Consider the following 5,361-nt stretch of genomic DNA (forward strand, 5'->3'; position numbering starts at 1 on the left):
TAGAAATTCAAAAGAGGTAAAACATAAAAACAAAACAAGGGCTCGTTAAGACTCAACAAGTCTAAACGAATTTCCCATATAAGACTCGAATTAGCTTGATTTAAAACTCAAAGCTCGGCTAGAGTTCGAAAAAGCTTGTCAAGTTTTGATATTTCAGGCTTTCAGCCATTTTCTAAATTCCCTCCCTACAAACACAGATCAAGTGACCGGCGATTATCACCACCGCCTATCAAATCCCGATCGGCATTGCTTCCATCATCTTCTCCGGCAGCCATGGCCGTGGATACAGACTTCGCATCACTTTTAAACAATTTGAAACTCGAAGATCCCTGGCTTCCACCTACACCTTGGGAGTCCGTACCTACCGAAAGCGGACTCTCACCGTCTCCTCCTTCTACTTCTACACGCCTCTATGACACGTCATCTGTTTCCGTAAGCTTCCTGTTCAATTTGTAATTGACTCGATTATTATATCTTAATTAATTGACCTAGTTTTATATATAATTGCAATGCTGAACCTGATGTAGCATCTGTACAGTGAGTTTGGGATTCATATATGTATACAGGAGGCTGGTTTAATGATATCTGTTATATGCTTTGAAACTGATGACGTGCAATAGAGACGCCTAGAAGTATTAGAGGAGCGAGATGTTGAAGTGGCCGAGAGTCTGCTTTCGGTAGGTATGGATTCATTCCCAAGGTCTAGGTGGAAGATCCACCTGGACATTGGATTTGGGAACACATACCTACCGAAAGCGGACTCTCTGTCACTTCAACATCTCGCTCCTCTCATACTTCTTCTAGACGCCCCTATGACACGTCATCAATTTCTGCTTCCACTTAGTTTTTAAATTTGCAATTGACTCGATAATATCTTAGTTGACCTAATTTTATATATAATTGCAATGCTGCATATGTTAGGTTTATGATTGATTCAAGCATTCCGGTAATTGAAACTAGTATAATACTGTATAGTGAATTAGTGATTCATATATGTATGCACTTCTAGTTTAGTGAGGTTAGCAATGAATGCTCTGCTAGGGTTATATATATATATATATATATATATATTATAGGAATTGAAACTGATGATGTGTCATTGAGGCGCTTAGAAGTGTAAGAGGAGCGGGATGTTGAAGTGGCCGAGAGTTTGCTTTCGGTAGGTATGGATTTATTCCCAAGGTCTAGGTGGAAGATCCACCTAGACCTTGGGATTTGGGAACACATACTTACTAAAAGCGGACTCTCTGTCATATCAACATCTCGCCCCTCTCATACTTATTTAAGGCGCCTCTATGACACGTCATCAGTTTCTGTAAGCTTCTGATTAATTTTTTAATTTGCAATTGACTCTATTATTTGTTAAATGACTGCGTTAGGTTTTTAAGTTTATGATTCATTCAAGCATTCCAGTTATTGAAACTGTGCTAATAAGTGTATAGTGATTCATATATATGCACTTAACCACAGGAAGCTAGTTTGGTGAGGTCTGTTAGTAATGAATGCTCTGCTAGGGTTAGAATCATCTTTCATAAGCATTAAAACTGATGACGTGCCATTAAGGTGTTTGGAAGTATGAGAGGAGCGAGATGTTGAAGTGGCCGAGAGTCGGCTTTCGGTAGGTATGGATTCCTAGGGTCTAGGTGGAAGCCATTGTTTCACCTAAACCTTGGGATTTGGGAACCCATGCGGAAAGCGGACTCTCTGTCACTTCAATATCCCGCTCCTCTCATACTTCTGGATGCCCCTATGACATGTCATCAGTTTCCAGTTAATTTTCATGGCTCCAACAGTACTTTAAATTTGCAATTAACTCCGTTATTTCTTAATTGACCGTGTTAGGTTTATGATTGATTCAAGCATTCGAATAACTATTTAAATAATGTTATAGTGATTCATATCTTAATAAGTAGAAACTCTGTGTGTAAATGATGGTGTAAATGTATAATTGTATTGATAATTATAATTAGGGTTTTACTAGATAGAGGGTTATATACTTAACCCATATTTACATAATACTATCTCTAACATTTGCTAATTACATTGTGTCTAATACGTATCTTTAAACACTCAATGCAGGAGGCTAGTTTAGTGAGATTAGCAATGAATGCTCTACAAGGTTTAGAGTAATCTCTTATAAGTATCGAGAAGCTATGTGCAATATTCAATTATGATCCAACAGACAGAACATTTCACAGAATACCTAATATGTGGACCAAATCTGTAAGCACACTTGCTCTTGGGAAGATACTTAGAACCCTAGGAGGCATGGGATGTGGAGTTTTCTTTCTCTATAAATTTGTTAATCATTTTGCAAACTTGATTTCCGATGATGCCAATGCTAAGTCAGCAGCAAGCAGTTATCCTCTATACAGTCTGGTTAACCAGGCTTTTGCAGTTGCTGTTAATGATGTTTTGGAAGGCTACATTGCTGCATTGGATACTTTATACGCTTCTGTTGGTTTAAGGCGGTTCTCGATTATTGGTAACTTGTCAAGTGGCTGTCTTTCAACTGTTGGCCACTCTGAACTTACTTTGCTGGAGGTTTATCTTCATACTAAAGAATTAAGGAACCAAATTGAGGTTATTGGAAGCATATGCAATGTGCATGGTTTAGCTAATTGCTTCTTGGTTTCGCCCCTTGAGGAGTTAGTTACTCAAACAAAGTTTACTGAGTTTCCTAGAGGCGGAAATCTTCTTACTTTTTTGTATAAGGAGCTCCAGGTCAGCATTACTTGTAATCATTTTCTCATATTGCATGTATAAGTCATATGCTTTTGTGACATGTTTTATTTGATGGAACATATCAGGTTGCTGATCCAGCACATTCTGCTCTACTTTGAACCCTATTTATCCGTTCGTGTGAACCGTATTTTGACTTTATTAGATCTTGGATTTTCAAGGCCAGAATTATTGATCCTTTTAATGAGTTTATAGTGGCAGAGGCTGAAAGTAACACAGTCATCATTAGGGTAAATACTGAGCAATATTTTCTCTATTTTTTTCATTCAGACGTTATATATTGAAAATATGGTATTTTAATGTTAGTTTTTTCATTCCAGGAGCAAGATGGAGTTTTTGTTCCTTGTTTTTTGAGAGAATTATTGATTCCACTTTTTAGAGCTGGTCAGCAGCTTCAAGTATTAATAAAACTACTAGAGTTTTCTGATGGTGTTGGCAGTTGGAATCGAACATATGAGGATTTTCTTCCTTACTGGAGTAGAATGTCAAGCTCTCGCCTATCACATGCATTTCATATGGATTTCAGTAAGGAAGGAATTGAAATGATGGTAGGTAAAAGGAGTGATTACTACAAAACCATGATGGAAAAACTCGAAAATCGTTTGCCAAACCTAGAATTCAAACATCATCAGGTGATTTCATCAAAAGCCACACTTATTCTTATAATGATTCATAAGTTTGTTGGTCAACTGTTTCGTTGACCTTTGGTCTTTTTGTTTACTGATTACTTGGATGTAATGGTTTAACAGGTAATTACATACTCTACATTGCCAAATTCTGGTAGAGGAAGTCTGGAAAGTTCATCTTCAGCAAAGAATATGAATCAAAATTTGTAAGATCTTTCTTCTTATGTATCTATCTTAACAGGAAAAAATGACACTGTGGTTATTAAGTTATTCTAGATGACAAAAGATTTCATAATTTTGCAAGTTTTTCTTATGAATTTCTTAAAATGTTGATCATCTTTCTGACTCGCAGGCCTCTTGATACAGCTGAGTGTGATGAATCAAGCATGGAAGATGAATATTCTTATCTTGAGGATTCGTTGGATTCATCTGAATGTTCATCTATTGAAAACTATGGTGAAGAAGAGAAGACGGATGCCTTTTTTCATGATCCGGATGCCTTAGAGAAAATGTACTTGTCTGCTTTAGAAATTAAGTCAGACACCAACAATATTCAGTTAAAAAACCCTTCTCAAGATGGAAGTCTGTCCACTATGGTAACTGAATCAGATGAACGATCAAATAATGCTGAGTCACCTGTGCTAAGAGTTTGAGAAGCTTGGAACCATGTGAGATTGAAAATGCTAACCTAATTCTGGGAGCAAACAAACATCGGGAAAGAGGTACCAAAGTCAAACTACCTTCTTTTGACTTTGAGTCAGTTAAGAATCCACTTACTGAATGTGAAGATAGGTTAGGCAGTTATTACAGAGCTTCTATTGCTGATACTGTTAGTAATTACAATAATATCCATGTTGATGGTGCAATCACTGTAAAAAAGAAGTCATTCCACAAGCATGCATCTTTCGGTCCGAAAAGTAACCACCAAGAACAAGAACCATTACAGAATGTGTCTGGTGGTGGTTGTTGGGAAAGTCTCCTTAATGGCACTGGCAACAACAACAACAACAACAACAACAATAATAATAATAATAATAATATTATCCACCTTGGCAAGCATAAGACCAGTGTGACGACAGTCATTGAGATTCCGTTGGATTTTGTTCTTGAGAAATGCTTGTTGGAAGAGATTCTACTACAGTATCCTTAATTTCATGCAGTCTGCAATTTAAATTTTTAGTACATAGATCTTTTTTCTTCATGTGTATCCTTAATTAAGTGATTAGATACATGTACGTCAGTAAATTGACAATTAAGCTACTTGAAGAAAGTTTCTCTTTAGAACACCATTTGCTGGCTTTGAGGCGGTACCACATGATGGAATCTGCTGACTGGGCAGATTTGTTTATCGTTTCACTTTGGCAACATGTAACTATATTCTTTATATGATTCTTCATTTATTCTATACTGATTTTTATATCTTTTTCAGAAATGGTATGCAACAGAAGCAGATAAAAGGATATCTGAAATTCAAGGCCTTCTAGAACTTTCCGTTCAGAGATCTTCATGTGAAAAAGACCATTATAAGGATCGTTTATTCGTGTACATGAAAGAACAAGACTCCTCATCTCTTCCTAGTTTGTCAACCGGTATATTTGATATTCATACAACTTCATTTCTTGCTTTACGTAAAATTTCACATTCTACAATCAGATATTGAGCGGTTAATATATGATATAATGACAGGCATACAGTCATTCAACGGTTTAGGTCTCGGTTACAGAGTAGATTGGCCAGTGAGCATTGTTTTGACACCTGGCGCGTTGAAGATATATGCTCAAATTTTCAGTTTTCTGATACAAGTCAAACTGGCATCATCTTCTTTGACTGAAGTTTGGTGCTCATTTAAGGTATTTAACTGCAGGAATTTAAGCAGAATATATTAGTAATAGTTAACTTATAAAATGATCAAATATGCTTTATTGATATATAGGAATCCATCCATTTCACCAACCAGGACCGTTCTTCTAACGTACATAAATCAAAGTCACGC

At 36.5% G+C, this 5,361-nt stretch overlaps 1 pseudogene; it reads left to right on the plus strand.

Annotated features, from left to right (window-relative positions):
* The first annotated feature begins 245 nt into the window (after nt 1–245).
* Nucleotides 246–5,358, plus strand: LOC143551387 (uncharacterized; annotated as a pseudogene).
* The last annotated feature ends 3 nt before the right edge of the window (nt 5,359–5,361 follow it).

Source organism: Bidens hawaiensis, unplaced genomic scaffold (assembly GCF_021521415.1).
Source record: "Bidens hawaiensis isolate Kalapana, Puna unplaced genomic scaffold, B.hawaiensis_p1.1 tig00016379_1, whole genome shotgun sequence".
Classification (NCBI taxonomy): domain Eukaryota; kingdom Viridiplantae; phylum Streptophyta; class Magnoliopsida; order Asterales; family Asteraceae; genus Bidens; species Bidens hawaiensis.